The sequence below is a fragment of the Crocuta crocuta genome, unplaced genomic scaffold (genome assembly GCF_008692635.1).
Source record: "Crocuta crocuta isolate KB4526 unplaced genomic scaffold, BGI_CrCroc_1.0 scaffold378, whole genome shotgun sequence".
In the NCBI taxonomy this organism is placed as follows: domain Eukaryota; kingdom Metazoa; phylum Chordata; class Mammalia; order Carnivora; family Hyaenidae; genus Crocuta; species Crocuta crocuta.
Window position 1 is genome coordinate 617,449 of NW_027528871.1, and position 12,021 is coordinate 629,469.

Sequence of the window (12,021 nt, forward strand, 5' to 3'; positions counted from 1 at the left end):
ATATAACTATATGTTAACTATACTGGAAATAAAATAAAATAAAATAAATGAGAGAAAGAAAGAGAGAGAGAGAGAGACAGACAGAGGAGGGAAGAAGGAAGAAAGGAAGAGCAGAAGAAAACTGTTAGATATAGCTCCAGGTTTATTCATGTTGTCATAAATGGGAAATAGGGAGATGTTGGAGATATTGGTCAAAGGGTACAAGTTTTCAGGTATAAGATAAATTCTGGGACTCTAATGTACAGCATGGGGATTACAGACAATAGTACTATATACTTGAAATTTGCTAAAAGAGTAGATCCTAAGTATTCTGACCACAAACAAAAAGGCAACTATTTAAGATGATGGATGTGTTAATTAGCTTGATTATGGTAATCATTCTATAATGTATACATAAATCATCATGTACTACAACTGAAATACATACCATCTTTGTCAGTTATTTTTCAAAGCTAGAAAAAATAAAAGATAAAAAATAACAAAGATATAGCAAAAATGGAGACAAAAAAATCAGATATATCTCAATCTGAAGAACATATACACTTATTTTCAACTATTTTTCTCCAAAATTATGATGAAGAATATATTTATCCTTCCCAGAGAAAGCCAGATTTTATTTTATTTTATATTTTATTTTATGTTAAGGTTATTTATTTATTTTGAAAGAGAAAGATTGCTGGTGGGGGAGGGGTAGGAAGAGGGAGCCAGAGAGAATCCCAAGCAGGCTCTGTACTTTCAGCACAGAGCCGGATGCTGGCCTGGGTCTCATGAACCCTGAGATCATGACCTGAGCCAAAATCAAGGGTCAAATGCCTAACTGATTGAGCTATTCAAGTGCCCTAAGAAATTCAGGTCTTAAAGTAAATATTAATAACAACAAAGGGACTGAAAAATTATTTATACTAGCATGGAGATTTTTTGCAAATGCTTGAAAAAATAAACCTAAATCAACAATGTATTAAGTACTTGCTTTTTTCATTCATTTAAGAATTTATCAAGAGCCAAATGTTCATTGTCCAGAGGTTAGAGTAGGAAATAACAAAGTGATTAAAATATCACTCTTGTCATTCAGTTTATTACCTTGTGCTCAGAGTAGTGTGGGAAGAAACATATATTATAGCAATTAACAGATTTTTGTCAAAGAACTTATAGGAGAATAACAAAAGAAATCAACTAGTTTTGACCTGGTGAGGTTAACAAGGACTCTCCCTTGTTCTGAAGTTTATATGAATATGTCCTTAGTAAAAGTGTTGCATTTTATTTGCTAAATTAGTATTTGTATAGATGGATTTTTATAAAAAAAGATTACACGTAATTTAAGAAAATAAATTACATTGTTTATCTTGATATATACAAAAATAAATTGCAATTTCTCACAACACATACTGATTTCAATAATATGTCAGTGTCCATGGGACTGAACATTATGAAAAATTTGTCCCTGGTGGGTGTACATTAAAATCCATAATATTCCTGAAATTCAATTCTTCTTTTGTTATCCCTTTAACCAAGCTTGTGAACATATTTATGAGCACAGATGTTTGTACATGTGATACATACAAACAGATATGTATGTGCATATTTCTAGAATATCCAAAACTTATCTTAGGGTTGCCTAAATGTGTAAGTATTTAGGAATATACAGTCCCTAATTAAAATTGCTGATGTTTTATCAGAAGAATGAAATTTTCTTAGAGCATACACAAAAATAAATTCAAAATAGATGATAGACCTAAATATAAGACAGGAAACTATCAAAATCCTAAAGAACACAGGCAGCAATGTCTTTGACATTAGCCATAGCAACTTCTTACCAGACATGTCTCAGGAGGCAAGGGAAACAAAAGTAAAAATGTGCTACGGAACCTCATCAAGATAAAGCCTGCTGCACAGTGAAGGAAACAATCAACAAAACTAACAGGCAGCATATGAAATGGGAGAAGATATTTGCAAATGAAATTCTGACAAAGGGTTAATACCCAAACATATAGCAAAATTACCAAACTAAACACCCAAGAAATAAATAATCCAGTTAAGAATTGGGCAGGAGATGGGGCACCTGGGTGGCTCAGTCGGTTAAGCATCTGTCTCTTGATCTCAGCACAGGTCTTTGATGTCAGGGTCATGAGTTCAAGTTCCACATGGAGTCCACTTAAAACAAAACAAAACAAAAACAAAAAAGAAATGGGCAGAAGACATGAACCGAAATTTTTCCAAAGATAACTATAGATGGCTAATAGACACATGAAAAGATGCTCAATTTCACTCATCATCGGGGAAATACAAGTCAAAACTATGATGAGGTATCACCTCACACCTGTCAAATGGCTAAAATTTACCAACACAGGAAACAACAGATGTTGGTGAGGATGTGGAGGTTTCCTATACTGTTGGTGGGAATGCAAACTGGTGCAGCCACTATGGACAAAGTATAGAAATTCTTTAAAAAGTTAAAAATAGGACTGTGCTCCAGCTCATCAATTGCACTACTAGGTATTTATCCAAAGGATAAAAAAATACTGATTTGAAGGGGCACATACACCCTAATGTTTATAGCAGCAGTATTAACACTTAACCAAATTATATAAAAAGCCCAAATATTCATCAACTGATGACTGGATAAAGAAGAGGTTGTATGTATGTATATATGTACATATATAATGGAATATTACTTATCCATCAAAAAGAATAAAATCTTGCCATTAGCAATGATGTGCATGGAACTTTTTAATTTAAAAAGTAAAAAAAAATAGCTTAAACACCAAGAAATTGTTGATTTTTCATAAAATAACGGAGTTACAAAGTTTAAACTAAATTTAAAATTAAATATAGAAATGAATACGGGAGGTAACTTTTCTAGAAGTCAACATCATACTTGAATTGTAGTAGATGACTGATATACAATGACTAATTTCAGTGGATTCACACCATTACATATGCTCAAGTATATTTATCATCTATTGAAAGAATGTGGAGAAAATGAAAAGAAATCCAGAAAAATTTTAGTTGCAATAACAAATAGGTTTAAATTGTTTTTTAACTGAAGAACAATTAACATACAGTATTCTAACAGTTTCAGGTATAGAACACTTATTTAACAAGTATATACATTACTCAGTGCTCACTCATCATGATAAGTGTACTCACCATTTGTCATTACAAAGGTTACTACAAGGTGATTACAATCTTTTTGACTATATTCCCTATGTTATACATTTCATCTCTGTGACTTATTTATTTTATAATTGGAAGATTATACCTCTTCATCTCCTTTATCTATTCCACACACACCCCACTTTCCTCTGGCAACCACCAGTTTGTCCACTGCATTTAAGAGACTGTTTGTTTGTTTTAGATTCTACATATAAATGAAATCATATGGTTGTTTGTCTTTCTCTATGGGATATCTCTCTTAGCATAATACCCTCAAGGTCCATCTATGTTGTTGCAAATTGCAAGATCTCATTATTTTTTTATCTCTAAGTAATATTCACTGACACATACCACATCTTTATTCACTTATGTATTGATGGACACTTAGGTTGTTTTCATATCTTGGCTATTGTAAATAATGTGATAATAAACATAGAAGCGCATATAGGTTTTTGAATTAGTGTTTTTGCTTTGTAAATACCTAGTAATAAAATGACTAATTTATCTATTTTTAATTCCTGAGGAACCATCACACTGTTTTTCACAGTGGCTTCACTAATTTGCATTCCTAAAGAGGGCACTGAGCGTTCCTTTTCATCCACATTTTCCCCAACACTTGTTATAGGTAATACAAATTCTTAAAAGAGATGACAGAGATTTAGGCAGTTGTCTGGAGAAAGAAAAAGTCTGTTTGGAGTATAAACTAAATTTTCCGGAGTTTCATTTCTAAAGTTTTTTTAATTCAATATTATTACAAACAGTTTTTATTTATGAAATTACCTCCCCCCTCACATTCATACAATATAATTGAATGAAGTGGGCTATCATCTGTTTGTCTTAATTTCTTCATTAACCAACTAACTATTATGATTGCTAAAGTTTTCTAGTTCTGAGTATATGTTTAAGTTAAAATTGTAGGAGATGAAGCAAAGTTAGATTAAGAAATAGCTATCATGTTATTTATCATATTGCATAAGTGCCTGTATATTTGTGTGTAAAGATGTAGATTTGCTATCTATGCACCAAGAAAAAAACATATTGATTACTAGTCATAACTACTGCCTTCAGCCCTATACCCTTCGATCCAGAAGCTGAATTAAAATTCCATGGAAAAGTCTCCCAGGCTCTGTGCACATATGGGGCTCAGTCAATTGAGCAGTGGACTTTTGTTTAGGTCATGATCTCGTGGGGTTCACGGGTGTGAGCCCACCATCAGGCTCTGAGCTGACAGTTTAGAGCCTGGAGCCTGCTTTAGGTTCTTTGTTTCCCTCTCTTTCTCTCTGCCCCTCCCCTGCTCATGCTGCCTCTCTCTGTCTCAAAAAAAAAAAAAAAAAGAATAAATGTTAAAAAAAATTTTTTTAAGTCTTCCAGGCTCTTCATGTTTCCGTTTTTCAGAGCTGAAGTTTTGATATTACCTCCCCAAGCCTCTTGCCTGCAAAATTGTTGTGTTTCACTTAATAGCAACTCTACCACTCTTGTTTCCTGGGGGAAAAAATGAAGTCATTTCTGTGCTTGGTCTTTCTCTTATTGGACCTTGAATCCATCCATAAATCCTATCAGGCCTATTTTAAATTAAATAAAAAATTTAAGTTCTTCCCTTCCACTGTTACCTCCTTAAGTGTGAACATCACTATAGTTTACTTCAATTATAACAGTGTATCCTAATGGATCTCCCTGCTTTTGACTCTTACTCTTCTGTAGTCTATTATATCCCTGATCACCAGATGATATTTTAAAAATGAATGTCAAACCGCATTTCTCCTCTCCTCACACCCAGTGTCTGCTGGACTCAGAGCAAAACCCAATTTTTCCAATGGTTCACATTGCCCAGGCTTCTACACTTTTAACCTTATCTCAATTACTGCTTTCCTAATCTTTTTCTAATTCAATTATACTGTTCCTTTAGCTCTTCCTTAAGAATCACACACTAGGCCTTCTTCCTCAGACTTTTGCATGTTTTTCCTTTGTCTGCAGTTTTTCACCACCTGGTCAATGGCTTGCCTCTCACTTTCTGTGCTCAAAGCCCCCACTAGGGGTAGACCTTCTCAGATCACTGAGAAGCCACATTTTATTGCCTTTCTTGGTTTCCCACATCCTGATTTCCTTCTCTTTTTGTCATTTACTGACATCTGAAATATTATTTATTTTTGTTCTTTCTCCCTCTAAAAATATGAGAAACTTTTTGTTCCTATTATGTGCTCTAGTTTCTGACTAGATTGTGTCTGGTGCATAATAAACAGTGAAAATATACTTGTGTGAAGACATATTTAATCGTCCCCAGAACCTTTCTCCACTCATGGCAGAAAAAATTGCTTACGATGATTTATTTTAGAAGCTGAATATAGCCTATTTTACACAAAACTTGGCTCCTGACTCTGGAAGAAATAACTACTTTAACTGACCACATAATGTAGAAAGGAGAAAATTATGAAATGCTTTTTCTTTTTTTTTTTTTTTAATTTTTATTTATTTCTAGGAGAGAGAGAGACAGCGTGAGCAGGGGAGGGTCAGAGAGAGGGAGACACAGAATCCGAAACAGGCTCCAGGCTCTGAGCTGGCAGTCAGCACAGAGCTCGACGCGGGGCTCGAACCCACGAACCGCGAGATCATGACCCAAGCGAAAGTCGGTCGCTTAACCGACTAAGCCACACAGGCGCCCCTGAAATGCTTTTTCTTTCTTAGAAAGACATTAGGAAGGTATACCCAAGGTATCCACAGAGAATTCAAACAAATTGAAATAATAGTTTCTGCCCATCTAACTAAGTGAGCAGACAGACACCTTGGATGAAAAATAGCTTAAATGCTTATTGCATGATATACTGTGCTGCTAGAAATAAATCAGTTTTACATTTGTGGTACAAAGTATATTGTCTAACATGTAAAAGTTAGTATTAATATCAACCAAAGAGTTCATTTGTCAAAGAAATATAAAAGAAATATCTTTTTGCTTGAATAAAATTTAAAATATTATTTATTTTACAACTATCATAAATATATTTTTAAAATTTAAATACATCAAAATTATAAAAATACTTTTTTAACAGAGAGATCATAAATATTTAATTTTAATTATGAGAAAGGAGATAATTATATTTCTAGGAAAAGGATAACATTTGCAGTTAAGACTTTTTTTTTTTAATGGATGCAGTGTTCGGTAATAAGATGGGAGATAGAGTGATAAAAACAACAGATGCAAGGAACACAGATGCAAGAAACAGGCTAAGGAAATTGAAGTAGAGTCACAAAATTCACTGAAATAAAGTATCTAAAAAGAAGTAGAGGAAAATTGGGTACAAATATATTTTCAAAAAGATTTCTAGAATATAAATAAATAGATATAACATATTGAAAGATAGATGATTATTTAAAAACAGTCAACCAGAAAAAGTGTCTAAAATACATACATTGGAAATATAAAAAATAAGGCAGACGGAAGAAAAGATATTTGAAGTAATTATAATTAAAAAAAACACAAAAAATATCGAAATCGCATATAAAAGTGATAATACTTTTCTTAGGGGTAAAAAGAAATGCCAAAGATTAGCTTTAGCATGCTTCAGTATGTGGATAAGCTCATACACACAAACTTAAACATAAATATACACATAATATATGCATGGGCATTTTTCTTGAAATTTGGGCACAAATATGGCAGTTACAAATTTTTTTAATGTTTTATTTATTTCTGAGAGAGAGAAAGAGAGAGAGAGACAGCGTGAGCAGGGGAGGGTCGGAGACAAAGGGAGATACAGAATCTGAAACACGCTCCAGGCTCTGAGCTGGCAGTCAGCACATAGACCCACGCGGGGCTCGAACCCACCAACAGTGAGATCTTGATCTGAGCTGAATTTGGACACTTAACCAACTGTGCCAGCCAGGCGCCCCAGCAGTTATAAATCTTTCACTGGTTGTAGGTCTTAGAGCGTGTTAATCTACCACTTACCATTTCCCAGTCCCCGGACGTGCTTTGTCTTGCTGTTCTTCTCTCAAGGGATGCTAGCACCTCCCCTGGTAGTACCAACTATCCAGTGATTCAACCAGAAGCAGAGCACTCACCTTAGACTTCTCCGTTGTGGCTCTGAATACCCATCAGGTAAACTAGAGGAGTCTGCAGATAGAGGAGTGGAAGTAGGAGTGGCCCCATTAACCATCATTCTTAGTTGCCCTCTTGGGAAATCTGTGCTCTTCATTCTTGCAATTTTCAGCTTGACAGTGTGAGACCTAAACCTAACTGACTCCATGTTAGAAAAAGCCTCCATCTTGATGGTGAACTAGGCCTGAACCCAGTCCCAGGAAAAACTGCAGGAGGTACTTAGGCAGCCTGCCCTCAGTTACTTCCCTAGCAACAGCAACAGCCAATCAGTTTAAAAGAGACGCTATGTCCCAAGACGTTCCTGTTGGCAGTTTGTGGTCAGACCAGATGGGCCGAGTTAATCGGGTACTGACAAGACAGCCTGTGCTAAAAATCAACCTATCAGGGAGTGCCACGCTGGAAAGTCCCCGAATCCCACTGTAACCGCAATAAAAAGCCCTGCGACCTTGAGTTCGGGGCTCCATACCATCACCGCTGAGTTGGGGTGCATTGGAGTCCCTGCGTGTTTGCATCGGAATCGGCTCCTCGGTGGTCTTTGGGGTCTCCCGATCTGGGCATAACAACAGGTCCAGAGGTTCCATTCATAAAGCCGGAACACTTCCATCAGGGAACAGAGGACGAGTTCCATTAAACATTAAGCTTTATGTATGAGCAATCTCTTCACACTCTGTTCCACTAGAATAACAGGCAAGGAAAGGAGTCATCTTGCCGGCAGGGATAATTGATCCTGGTTAATCAATCAGCATTAATTCTAAAGGAGGAGAGTTACTATTACAAACCTGGTAATGGTAAGAATATGTTTCTACTGAATGAAGAGACAGGTGTATCTGTCTTGGTACACCCTTACTCAGTTTTTATAATGATTGTTGAAATGCAGGAACCAGAAAAAGGCACACTGAACAAGGGCTCAGAACCCTCGCAGACGAAAGTCTGGGTCACTTCACTAAATAAATCTCCAAGACCATGAGATGAGCAGTGTCTGCTAAGGATAAAGGGAACCAAAGGTGATGGATGTGAGTTGTAATATCAAGTGAAAGAATGACAGTCTTGAAAGATCTATTCCCAGATGAAATGTATATACTAATTGAAAGTGGTGGATCTTAGTGGTGTGAGTGGTGGACCCTTTGGGCACTGCGCGCTCCCCAAACTCTCTTCAGAGCAGAAGGACTTCTATTCCTGACTGCAAGCAGAGTTGGCTCATGACATCTTACAGTTGGGTCCCTCTGTGGAAGTGGCTCATTGGAGACAAACTATATCCACTAAGTGGTTGATGTCATGGCATGAGTAGCTGACTTTCTCACCTTAATTCAAAACAGTGCCAGAGCTCCCTGAGAGAGCATCTAAGAAACTATATCCAACTCACATTCTCATTCTATCCAGAACTAATTTCTTGCCAGAGTATTGAATAGTTGCCAAAGCATTCCTTAAAAAACTACCTGTATTCAAATACCGAAGTCTCCGAATATGTTTTAGGTCGACATATAAGGAGTGCATATATGAAAATAATATCCTGCAACAACTTGGACTTTATTGAATTACCCATTTAAGAAGAAAACTGCTCATTGTTAGCATTATCTATCTTTATAACCTCTGGATTGAAACTTGTATTAGTCAGAGTATACTCTAAGATACTATAACAAAGAACCTATGAAAGGTAGTGAACATAAAAAATACATGATTTTATTTTTCTGTCTTTTAATCCAGAGGTTGGCTATCAAGGTTTAGTAGAACAGCATACTTGATGAAAACATCCAGTGACCAAGACTCTTATTCCTTGCATACTGCTTCATTAATCTATGGTTTTCAACTTTTGTTCTGGGATGGATTTTATGGCTACTGCCACAATGACATTTTTAAGGGCAACGAAAAGTTGTCCTTAAGAGAAAAAGGGAAGGCATAGTCTTTCTCTTTAAGGGCATGATTCTTAGGTTGCACATGATATGTCCTCCTACTCGCATCGGCTGGCACCTAGTCAAATGATCTTCTTAAACTGCAAGGAAATCTGGAGCATGGAGGCTTTAGCTACATTTTTGCTGACACTAGGCAAAATTTCTTATTGTTATTATTTTAAGCAGGCTTCACACCAAGGGCAGAGCCCACTGGGACATTTGAACTCATAACCATGAGTCAAGACCTGAGCTGAGTTCAAGAGTTGGTTGCTTAACTGACTGAGCCACCCAGATGCCCCTAAAATTTCTATTATTACAGAAGAAATAATAAATCAATATAGCGAACAACCGGCAGTCCTATCCTAGATCTTGTATTTGCAACTGCTGCTTGATTTCCCTTATCCAAGTATCTTCATGTTTATGACATTTGTCCTAAATATATGCAATTTAAGATTTGTACCACACCACACTTTAACTGTTTTGGAGGGTGAATGCTCATATAAGCAATGTCCCGATCCTCTTATTCAAGGGGATTATAAAGTTTATTTCCAATATCTTGTTTAGCTTATGAATTACACTGGATGGTATGAATATACTATCCAAAATTATAAAAGCTTATTCCATTTTTTACCTGATTCTATAACAAATAAAAATAAAGTTAATTTCATCCATGTAGACTTGTACTCACTGTATCTGTATTTTAGAGTTTTACAGTTGTAGTGAGGTTAGATAACTAACAATAACGTCCTTATCAATGACTGCCTTATTATAAGGAAACTAACTAAATCTTCAAATGATAGAATCTCTTTCAAACTTCTATTTCAGTTTCCAAGGTGGAAAATACAGCTCATCCTTAATCACTAGCACTCATATTTAGTTAATTGGGGCATACTCATTTTGTTAAGGATAAATGAGACAGCTTTCTTGATTTTCCCCAAATATTTAAAAATATGATAGAGCTATGGGGTGCCTAGGTGGCTAAGTCGGTTAGGTGGCTGCCTTCGCCTCAAGTCATGATCTCATGGTTCGTAGGTTCGAGCCCTGCACTGTCCTGACAACTCAGAACCTGGAGCCTGCTTCGGATTCTGAGTCTCTCTCTCTCTGCCCCTCCTTCACTCATGCTCTATATCTCTCTGACCCTCAAAAATACATAAACATTAAAACAAAAAAAAATATGGTAGAGCTCATTGTGTTTAGTGAGAAAAGACATTTGAATATAGAGGATCTCTGAAATAGATTTCTGGTCACATCAATCAAATTAATAACTAATGACACCAAAATTATATATATATATATACACACACACACATATATATATATATTAGTCATTGTTTTCATTTATTTGTAGAGTCTTCCAAAGTTCATTTAATATAATAATTGAATTATATCCTAAAATGTATTTTTAAAAGAAATTAAATGTTCTGAAGAGGTTTTATAAATACTATGTCTAAATACATTCATTGTAGTATGGACTAGAAATGCTCCTGGAAGCTGGGAATACATACATTCAGAAAACAGGAAAATATCCTTGGTTTCACTGAGCTTACATTCTAGTGAAGTTAGATAATAAATTATAAACAAATTAAGAAATACAGTTTTTCTATTAATTGAAATTGCTATGGAAAAAATAGGTATGGGTAATTGGGAACATGGTTAATACATTCTCTCTGAGGGTATGATATTTAAAAAGGGAATTGCATAGGCAAAAAAATATATATATATCATCATGTATAATCACATGCCTTAACTACCTAACTGACCTATAACATAGAGTGCTTTACTCTTCTGCCTATATATTTAAAAATTGGTGCATATTGTATTTGACTCTATGAAGGCTTAGGGTCAAAATCAGACCCCCTCTTAAAAAAATTATACTGCTAAAATTACTTTCTTATCCAACTGAGCTTAGTTTAAACAAACAAGGTTGGAGTTTTTGAGAGATTAATGCCATTATTATCAATAAAGAAGATATCTGAATCTGCTTTCTCTTCAAAGTTGTTATAATTTTTCTGGATTTGGATTACTTTGGTTTATGAATTAATGTGTGTTTTAATATAATTTCATATTAGAATGGATAGCTCTGGTTTACAACAAAATTGGAATTGGGATTTTTCCCAGAAAATTATTTCATACCTAGAACTATGGTATAGGTTTCATTATAATTTCATGTTGACCACATGTCTTTTTTTTCTTCCCCAAAAGCATCTTGATTCTAAATATCAGCCTTCAAGTTAAAAAAAAAATGATCATAATCGTGTGTGTGTGTGTGTGTGTGTGTAAGAGAGAGAGTGAGACAGAAATAAGAAACCTGAAAGAACAAACAGAAATCTAAAAAAAAAAAAAAAAAAGAGTATGTGAGGTTACTGGTTTTAACTAAGCTTATAATGGTAATTAATCATTTTGCAACATACACATGCCAAATAGTCATGTTATATACCTAAAACCAATACAATATTATATGTCAATTATATGTCAATAAAACTGGAAAAAATTAAGTACCAAACATATTGTTTGCATCTCAGCTTCAAGGGCACAATTAATATCTTAAATTTTATGGGTGCCTGGGTGGCTCAGTTGATTAAGTGTCTGACTTTGGCTCAGGTCATGATCTCAAGGCTTGAGTTTGTACCCCGCGTCAGGCTCTGTGTTGACAGCTCAGAGCCTGGAGCCTGCTTCAGATTCTATCTCCCTCTCCCTGCCGCTTCCCAGCTCACACCCTATCTCTCTGTCTCTCTCTCTCAAAAGTGAAGAAACATTAGGGGCGCCCGGGTGGCTCAGTCGGTTAAGCGTCCGACTTCGGCTCGGGTCGTGATCTCGCGGTTCGTGGGTTCGAGCCCCGCGTCGGGCTCTGTGCTGGCTGCCAGCTCAGAGCCTGGAGCCTGTTTC

General features: G+C 35.6%; 1 non-coding gene across 1 annotated transcript; it reads left to right on the forward strand.

Moving 5' to 3' along the window:
• Nucleotides 1-11,898: 11,898 nt before the first annotated feature.
• TRNAR-UCG (transfer RNA arginine (anticodon UCG)) lies at nt 11,899-11,983 on the forward strand. Its single transcript has one exon. It is a non-coding gene; the product is annotated as a tRNA-Arg (tRNA).
• The last annotated feature ends 38 nt before the right edge of the window (nt 11,984-12,021 follow it).